This window comes from Diaphorina citri, unplaced genomic scaffold (assembly GCF_000475195.1).
Source record: "Diaphorina citri unplaced genomic scaffold, Diaci psyllid genome assembly version 1.1 scaffold86, whole genome shotgun sequence".
Taxonomy (NCBI): Eukaryota; Metazoa; Arthropoda; class Insecta; order Hemiptera; family Psyllidae; genus Diaphorina; species Diaphorina citri.
This window is the reverse complement of record NW_007377523.1, coordinates 355,371-365,832: the sequence shown is the minus strand read 5'-3', so window position 1 is coordinate 365,832 and position 10,462 is coordinate 355,371. Positions and strand designations below refer to the sequence as shown.

Here is a 10,462-nt window from a genome sequence, read left to right as displayed (position 1 = left end):
TCTCGGGTTTAGCATTGTGGGCGGCAAAGATTCACCCAAAGGCATCATGGGCATTTATGTGAAAACCATTTTCCCCACGGGACAAGCGGCAGACACAGGATCCTTGAAAGAAGGTAAGAGAATTTGTTTTTGGTCTTTAAGGACACGGAAGCAAATACAATTTACAGCTGAAGTGTAAAGGCATCATGGGAATTTATGTGAAAACCATTTTCCCCACGGGACAAGCGGCAGACACAGGATCCTTGAAAGAAGGTAAGAGAATTTATTTTTAGTCTTTAAGGACAATACAATTTACAGCTGAAGTGCCTCTTTGTAAAGTGAATGCTGTCTCTTCAAGTCTACAACAGATGCCGACTACAAAATCTCCAATAAAATCATAACAACATCAGAGTACTCTCCACGGCCATGCCTTTTCCACAAGTTTGGCCATGCCTCGGGATGAACTAGCGGGATTCCGGAGCGAAGCGACGGAATTCAGCTAGTAAAATCATAACAACATCAGAGTACTCTCCAACTCTCCATAAATCGAATCGAGTACCTACTCAAAATAACAGAAGAGACAATAATACTGTCAGCAATAAAATTGAGTTTTAGGTCAAAGAACCGCAGCGGCATCGAGCGGCTGGTGGCAACTAGATCGTGTAGACCGCTACCTGTTGTCCCTGGTGATACCGTTGTCCGACGCGTCAACTTCGAGTGATGTGCCCGTGTTTTTACCCGTGAAGAGTCCTACTGTAAGTAAATCCTCTTTATTAGTTTTTACTATTGGTTGACCCGCCGTTTGTACGGAATTAGTGCAGCGTAAGAGGCATGACTTTGGATGTCTCTTTTCTGCTCGATGGTGTCGAAATATGCTAGGTATCTCAAAAAAGGACCTTAGTTAACATGTTGTGGACCCTTCCACGAGCAGGAGTGAACTCGGGTAGAAAAAGGTCCACGGGTGTGAATTCGTCACCTCCCCTGTCAAACCTGTTGCTAATATCATCTTTACTCCCCCTCAGGTACCATTTCGTCTCGTCTCCTGTACTCCAATGCAAGGGATTCGTATTGTAGCATTGTGTGGTCCCGTGCCTGACCTGTACCAGTTTGAACAGCTTGCTATCCAAGCCTGGAAATCTTGTATTGATCTTCTCAATGATTGCGCATCAGTGTATCCTCGCAATATTACGCCTACGTTTGTATTTCACGACTCTGTGCTAGGGTAAGTAAAATATTTCAAGAATAGTCCTTAACATTATTCTTACCGTTTTTATTCTTATTGGATACTTGTGTTTCTTCACCGACTCGAGTTTCGCCTATTTTATAGGCTTCTTCATGGGATGGTACACTTGTATTAATGAAAATAACTGCCAGTTAGGATGTTTATATATAAAAGTTCGTGAAATAAAATGTAGATCAAAAGTCTCCTTGGGCCTAAGGTCGAGAAACATACAGTTCGGTCGGGATTCGGCCTTTTCTTTTGGCTTCTGTCTTTCTTTTGGCTGAAGAAAAGAGGTCAAGTACCATTTGACTGACTGACTGACTTAAAACAGCCCTCTTTTCTTCGGGTTAATTTTTTCTTTTTTGTTTTTGCAAAGATCTTCGCATGAGTTTCGCCGCCATTGAGAAACTGCTACAGGCTGTAGATCTGACGGATAGTACAGGTAAGTTGAAAAAGGCTTATCTGTAAGGGCTAGTGTTAATGCTTAATGCTGTCCAATTGACATTTTACCATTGTTATTGATAGATATCACCTCTCCACCTCTTACCGTGTAACCGTACAAAGGACGTATAGCCAGCCTAGTTAGCTTGGAAAGTAACGCGTATACCTTATAAGTGCTCGGTCGTGGGTTTGACTTCCGCCCGGGGTGAACTTTATCCAGATAAAGTTCGATTTCGGGAGGATAAGACCTCCGTTGTTACCTCTTACTGTAGGTACTTGTTAATATTTTATCCAGTCAATAACAATTTATACCTATTTTCTACTTAGGGTGTAACCGTACAAAGGACGTATAGCCAGCCTAGTTAGCTTGGAAAGTAACGCGTATACCTTATAAGTGCTCGGTCGTGGATTCGACTTTGCCCGGGGTGAACTTTATCCAGATGAAGGTTGTTACCTCTTACTGTAGGTACTTGTTAATATTTTATCCAGTCAATAACAATTTATACCTATTTTCTACTTAGGACTAAACACAAGCATTCTCAACTACACCTCAGTGATGCTCCCCCCGGATCCCGACCTCCTACAGTCCTACGTAGACACTTGGTCGGAATGTGTAGCGTCCATGTTCTGCTGTGTTGTGATAGAAGGGTCGATAGCAGCGGCATCGAGCGGCTGGTGGCAACTAGATCGTGTAGACCGCTACCTGTTGTCCCTGGTGATACCGTTGTCCGACGCGTCAACTTCGAGTGATGTGCCCGTGTTTTTACCCGTGAAGAGTCCTACTGTAAGTAAATCCTCTTTATTAGTTTTTACTATTGGTTGACCCGTCCTTTGTACGGGATTAGTGCAGCGTAAGAGGCATGACTTTGGATGTCTCTTTTCTGCTCGATGGTGTCGAAATATACTAGGTATCTCAAAAAAGGACCTTAGTTAACATGTTGTGGACCTTTCCACGAGCAGGAGTGAACTCGGGTAGAAAAAGGTCCATGGGTGTGAATTTTTCCCATTTAGGTGCTGGGTCAACACGAGAACACCAGAAAGTAACCCGTTGAAATATTTGCAATCGAAAAATGAGTACAAATTTTGGTAGATGGTGGGATTCGAACCCGGGACCTTCTGCATGGCAAGCAAGCGCGTTACCACTGGACCAACCGAGACGATCCTAAACGGATAGAGAGAGAGTACTGCCTTGTAAGTGCTATGTCACGGATTTGATACCCACCCCTGGGGGCGAAGGGTGGGATTCGAACCCGGGACCTTCTGCATGGCAAGCAAGCGCGTTACCACTGGACCAACCGAGACGATCCTAAACGGATAGAGAGAGTACTGCCTTGTAAGTGCTATGTCACGGGTTTGATACCCACCCCTGGGGGCGAACTTTATCCTAAACAGATAAGGTTCTCGGAACGGCTGGATTTATGAGCAGGTAATTTACGCAGGTTGAGGTTCGATTCCCGCCCGAGGCGAAGTTTATCCTAAACAGATAAGGTTCTCGGAACGGCTAGATTTATGAGCAAGTACTACTTTTCGCAACTTTGTTGAGGTTCGATTCCCGCCCAAGGCGAATTTTTATTATTATTATTATTATTATTTTAATCGAGTTCAAATAAAACCATTAACACCCTTGCTTGATTTTAGAATGAGAATACAGAGCGTGGTGACCGTAGTCTGAAGGAAGAAGACCGTCTAGCTGCAGTGGTACATGCCATCACAGTGGAAGCCTTTGTTTTGCCCAGGAGAGCCCTCTTCAAAGTGCCCGATAAAATCGGCTCGGTAGTTTACAACAAATACTTCCAAGGTAAGAACTTCATTCGAAGGGTCCAATTGAGGCTCGGTCTGGAAAAAGGGCGTAAGGTCACATACGCCCTTTTTCAAGAGTCTGCATTTTTGGATAGCAAATTTTGTTCTGAACACGACTGTGAAAGAATCATCTTTCTACGACAAGCTACGCAACTAAGACTATCAGTGTGTTCATGCTATGATCGTTGAGAAAGGTAATTAAATAATCCCCATCCGTGGCACAAGCTCTGCTTATGGGTATACCATGTATAAAAAAATGTATGTTCTGAGAGTTATGTCGATCAAGAATAAATGGAAACTTGTTAAATTAAATTAAAATTAATAATTATAGGTAGCTATATTCTATCACACATAGAAATATATATATACCAGGCAATTTAATCATAGCTATGGTACATACTGGATTTGAACGTTTTTGCATTGATCTTCTCAATGATTGCGCATCAGTGTATCCTCGCAATATTACGCCTACGTTTGTATTTCACGACTCTGTGCTAGGGTAAGTAAAATATTTCAAGAATAGTCCTTAACATTATTCTTACCGTTTTTATTCTTATTGGATACTTGTGTTTCTTCACCGACTCGAGTTTCGCCTATTTTATAGGCTTCTTCATGGGATGTTACGTTTGTATTAATGAAAATAACTGCCGTTGATCTTCTCAATGATTGCGCATCAGTGTATCCTCGCAATATTACGCCTACGTTTGTATTTCACGACTCTGTGCTAGGGTAAGTAAGATATTTCAAGGATAGTCCTTAACATTATTCTTACCGTTTTTATTATTATTGGATACTTGTGTTTTCTTCACCGACTCGAGTTTCGCCTATTTTATAGGCTTCTTCATGGGATGGTACACTTGTATTAATGAAAATAACTGCCAGTTAGGATGTTTATATATAAAAGTTCGTGAAATAAAATGTAGATCAAAAGTCTCCTTGGGCCTAAGGTCGAGAAACATACAGTTCGGTCGGGATTCGGCCTTTTCTTTTGGCTTCTGTCTTTCTTTTGGCTGAAGAAAAGAGGTCAAGTACCATTTGACTGACTGACTGACTGACTGACTGACTGACTGACTGACTAACTGACTGACTGGCTTACTGACGCGAGAAGAGGAAAGTAACCCGTTGAAATAATTGCAATCGAAAAACGAGTACAAATTTTTGTCGATGGTGGGATTCGAACCCGGGACCACTGGACCAACCGTGTCCCCACGGTTAATCTTGTTAGCAGATTCCTCCAGAGCAGAGTTTCCTCTTTTCTTCGGGTTAAGTAAGGCTTAATCTTGTTAGCAGATTCCTCCAGAGCAGAGTTCTTTAATAGCCAACTGGGACTAACTAACGAAATAACTAGGTAATTATCTCTTCTAGATTCCTCCTGATTGATCACAATATGGGGAAAATGGTGATGAGTGGCAGTATTGCTGGTCACAGGAAGGAGGTTAAGTGTCCCAATCATGTCCTCAGATCATTCTACTATCAGTGTGTTCATGCTATGATCGTTGAGAAAGGTAATTAAATAATCCCCATCCGTGGCACAAGCTCTGCTTATGGGTATACCATTTATAAAAAAAATGTATATCTCTACGACTTACCGTTCCTGAGAGAGAGATAGCGACGGTGAAAAAACGTCAAACCTTCAATAGGGATTTTCCTAAAGTTGGTGTTTTCAACATATCACCATATAATTCTGAGGGTGCGATATAGATGGGGACGTGTAGACATCAAAATTAATGATATTTTGAATATTCAAGTGTTCTTATCATTGTGGTAACTGTTGTTTTGGAATGCGTGAAATATTTTAAATTTTCATTGAGAAAAATAACCAATGCTTACCCTTAAATTTCAAGAAAATGACCAATCCCCAAAATCCCCATAATCCCGGGATTGGAAAATCACAATCCCGATCCCGAAATGAAAATCCAGTCCCGAGATTGGATTCCCTAGATCGAACCCACGCCCTCCTGTTTACCAGACGAGCGTCTTGACCACTACACCACCGAGACAGGTTATTTGACGTGCAAAAATTCACATTTCTTTCTTAATTTTCAGACGAGGATGTCCGGCAAGTAGAGGTGTATTGGTGTGCTGAACATTACAAGACGTTTGCTATCCGAAGGACACAGAAGAACTATTACATTGCGTTCGGAGTACGACAGGATGCGTTGGATCGGATCTTCTACTACAGGTGAGTTTTATTATTATTATTTTAGGAGGTTTGACAGAGGGCATTGTAATAACGTTCGTCTCGAAATTGAAGCGAGAAGGAGGATAGGATAGGAGAAAGCTAGCAGTTCCGAGAACGAACCTTATCCATTCAGAATAAAATCCGCTCCGGGCGGAAATCGAAACCGCGGCCTAGCGCTTACAAGGCAGATGCGCTACCTACCAAGCTAACTAGGCTGGGGTTCAATCTTAGAAGGAATTTTAGAAGGAAAAAGTTATTTTTACAACGGAATTTTTAATTGTGTTAAGCATACGTATGTTTGTCACAAATATCGTTCCCCAATTACACCTAGATACATTTTATGACTTGACTTGGACTCGAACCATCGACCTCCAGATTCAAAGTCCAACGTGTTAGCCACTGCACCACCGAGGTTGGTTAGAAGAAATTTTAACAACATGGGTCAAATTATGTAGTAGGTACATCATCGAATCTTCGTACACAAAGACCTTTAGAAATTGTCAGAAAATAACCGGTTCACACTGTGCGAGTCTCGAATTTTCAGGACACTTGACAACTATCCCCAAATATCCTTCTACAATGTTGATGCATCCTATCCTAATACATAAATATCATTTCGTTCCAGCCTGAACGGTCTGAATTGGGTGCTCATTCCGAACCCGGTGTCCCAGGACAATGCCTACAGCCTCAGCCAGGATTGTCGCGTCAGATTTGTAGGAGATCCCCTGCTGTTCCGAGATGTAGAAGAGGTCGATACGAAGGGCATGTTTACAATCGGAGAAAGAGGCGAAGGGGACGTGAAGGCGAAAGTATCAAGAAATGGTTCCGGAGCTCGAGCAGGTACGCAGGTTGAGGTACGATTCCCCCCCGCGAGACGATCCTTAAACGGATAGAGAGTACTGCCTTGTAAGTGCCTATGTCACGGGTTTGAACCCACCCCTGGGGGGCGAACTTTATCCTAAACAGATAAGGTTCTCGGAACGGGCTAAACAGATAAGGTTCTCGGAACGGCGAGATTTATGAGCAAGCACTACTTTTCGCAACTTTGTTGAGGCTCGATTCCCGCCCAAGGCGAATTTTATCCTAAACGGATAGAAAAGGCACTGCCTTGTAAGCGCTAGGTCATAGGTTCGATACCCGCACTGGGGGCAAACTTTATCCTAAACAGATAATGTTCCTTCTTCGGAACGGCTGGCTTTTTCCTATCTTTTCCTCCTCTCTTCTAATTCGAGACGATATGAACTCCGTTCTCACAGTTGCGAGACGGTAAGAACTCTACCAAACTTCTTCTTCTTCTTTTATTTATTATTATTATTTTAATCGAGTTCAAATAAAACCATTAACACCCTTGCTTGATTTTAGAATGAGAATACAGAGCGTGGTGACCGTAGTCTGAAGGAAGAAGACCGTCTAGCTGCAGTGGTACATGCCATCACAGTGGAAGCCTTTGTTTTGCCCAGGAGAGCCCTCTTCAAAGTGCCCGATAAAATCGGCTCGGTAGTTTACAACAAATACTTCCAAGGTAAGAACTTCATTCGAAGGGTCCAATTGAGGCTCGGTCTGGAAAAAGGGCGTAAGGTCACATACGCCCTTTTTCAAGAGTCTGCATTTTTGGATAGCAAATTTTGTTCTGAACACGACTGTGAAAGAATCATCTTTCTACGACAAGCTACGCAACTAGAAGGTTAAAATTGAAATAGTACACAAATTACCTACAGCCTATCAAAATAACCGTTTTTTTTTTTTTTTTTTTTTTTTTTTTTTGACGGAGCAAAAATATACTCATTTCCCTTTGATTCTCATTAACAGGATTGAATGATAGAGAGGCTACCAGGCTTCAGAATTTTGTTCACTATCGGGAACCGCGTAACAAGTGGAATACAAACCTGGTGCAAACCTCTGCCGCCAATTATTCCACGGACTTCCTGGACTCTGTTGACGAGGATATTCCTAAGAGTGAGTAAGATGGAAACACTACCATCACGTCACGTGAGTTCACGGGGAGTCAGATAGATGTATTTCAAAGTTTTCCCATAATATTGTAGGTAATCTCGTTCAGGACAGCCACACTATTATCACGTCAAGTCAGCTCACGTGACGTGAAGGTAGTGTGTTTCTACCTTAAGATACCCGTACCTTAGACGTTAGGGTACTGGACTGGTAAGTGGAAGGACGCGGGTTCAGTTAACTTAGCGGGTTACCTCAAGATTGACTAATCAGTCATTTGCTTTTTTTTTGACCTGCCGGGAATCGAACCCGGGTCCCCGCCTGCAAGGCCAGCGCAGGGACCACTATGCTATGGGAGCTGACATAGTTATGCAATTTCATTTGTTCTTTTTCCCAGATAAAAGTTGGTGTCTGGTCCAGAGTTACGATCAAATGATAGTGCTAAGCAAGTCCCTGTACTGGCCTGGTTCTGTATTCTTCCATGTTCTGGATACACCGCGATATGGCAACTGCTACTTTGGATTTGGAAAAAATGTATGTTCTGAGAGTTATGTCGATCAAGAATAAATGGAAACTTGTTAAATTAAATTAAAATTAATAATTATAGGTAGCTATAATCTATCACACATAGAAATATATATATACCAGGCAATTTAATCATAGCTATGGTACATACTGGATTTGAACGTTTTTGTCTAGCTCTCATCCAATGGGGTGCATATTAATAATAGACTCTTGAGGGAAAGGCAACCACTAGGCGAGGTTAACGCCGGAGGCGTTCTCTACCACCTAACCCTTAGAGCGCCATTATTATGTGGGCGAATTCTCAAATAACTGAGGATAAAATTCCATGCCTCGGCTGGGATCGAACCATCCCGGGATTGGATTCCCTAGATCGAACCCGCGCCCTCCTGTTTACCAGACGAGCGTCTTGACCACACCACCGAGACAGGTTATTTGACGTGCAAAAATTCACATTTCTTCCTTAATTTTCAGACGAGGATGTCCGGCAAGTAGAGGTGTATTGGTGTGCTGAACATTACAAGACGTTTGCTATCCGAGATCAGGATACTGTCTTGTGTCTCCTATTTAGCTCTGTAGTACCCACCCATGCTATGAGGTAAGTTTATGCCCGATCTTAGCACAGAGAGTTTTCAATCCAGAGTTCAAGAAATACTGGCCTGTGTAAATCAAATGGGTGACGTCAAAGAAAACCCTTGACACTGTGTCTTGGACCCGACAGGTAACACACAGACTTTCAAACTAAATTGTGAATTCTTTAAATAAATAGTTGATAGCCAATATGAGGTAAGTTTATGCCCGATCTTAGCACAGAGAGTTTTCAATCCAGAGTTCAAGAAATACTGGCCTGTGTAAATCAAATGGGTGATGTCAAAGAAAACCCTTGACACTGTGTCTTGGACCCGACAGGTAACACACAGACTTTAAAACTAAATTGTGAATTCTTTAAATAAATAGTTAATAGCAAGCCTAGTCAGCTTGGTTGGTAGTACGTCTGCCTTGTGAGCGCTAGGCCACGGGTTCGATCCCCGCCCGGGGCGGATTTTATCCTGAATGTATAATGTTCGTTCTCGGAACGGCTGGCTTTCTCCTATCCTGTCTTTTTTCTCTCTTCGATTTCAGGATGATAAGACCTTTGTAGTCAAAGTTCCCTCTGTCAAACCTTTCGAAAGAAAAAGTAGTCAAGTGTCTGTGAACGTAGGTATTTTTAATAATGAGCCTGTGTACTCATCAGATCAGGTATCATCAGATCAGGTATACCTGATCAGGTGTACCTGTCAGGTCTACCTGATAGTGAGTGGCTGTCCTCAATGCGTGGTATGGTAGTTCTTGTTTACAAGTTTAACTAGTGCATTAAATACCAAATTGTCGCAAAATCCTTAAATATCTGTTCCGTCCAGTAAATCCTTAAATATCTGTTCCGTCCAGTAAAGCCCTAAATATCTGTTCCGTCCAGTAAAGCCTTAAATATCTGTTCCGTCCAGTAAAGCCTACCACTCACACTCAGACCGTGTGGCGGAAAAAGGTTCAGACCACAGGTCTCTCAGACGGTCTGACAGAGCTAGGTCTCGAGCTCTTTCCGCCACACACGTTCCGACTGTCTCGGTCTGTCAGACAGTTTCAGTGTGAGTGGCTGGCATAGACACAGGCCTAGCAAACCCATCTCTTTCACGTCTTCAATTCGCTTTCTTCCAGGAGACGAAATCTTGGCCGTCAATAGCAAAGCCCTGCATGGACTCAGCCATCAAGAAGCCATCCAAGTGTTCAAAGATATCAAAGCCGGCCCTGTTATTCTTCATATCGGTAGACGCGTGTCTAAATTCAAGAAGCGGGACTCAGTTATCAACGATGAGTCCAGCCCTGGTGTTCCAAATATTACGAGCGAAGAATCCAAATAAATGTTTCAAATACAAATTACCTACTAGCAGTTTTAAAATTATATTTACCTAAACACGCTTTTGTTATTTACTCATGGCTGGGACCAACAATCTGAAGATTCTGAAGTAGGTGTATAAAAGAAGTAGGCAGATAAAATTCTATCTTTACAGGAAATAAGTAGTTCCCTCAAACATTTATTTCATGCATTTAAAACGTACAACATGCGCTTTATTTCAACATTTTATTTATAATCACAAGGTAAATGGTCAAGATATAAAAAAGACACATGGATTAATGAAGATGAAGATATATACATATAAACACAAAGGTTACATAAATTCGGAACGAATCTTATTTGGACATCCAACAGAAAAACACATAGGTACCTACAAAGTCCCTAACTAAACATAGACCTTACCACTGAAAATTGAAATAAATACCCTTTCAAAATAACACAGACAAAAAAAAAAAAAAAAAAAAAAACCCCCTAA

General features: G+C 42.0%; 1 pseudogene; it reads left to right on the top strand.

Moving 5' to 3' along the window:
• The first annotated feature begins 46 nt into the window (after positions 1 to 46).
• On the top strand, positions 47 to 9,991 carry LOC103523980 (annotated as a pseudogene).
• The last annotated feature ends 471 nt before the right edge of the window (positions 9,992 to 10,462 follow it).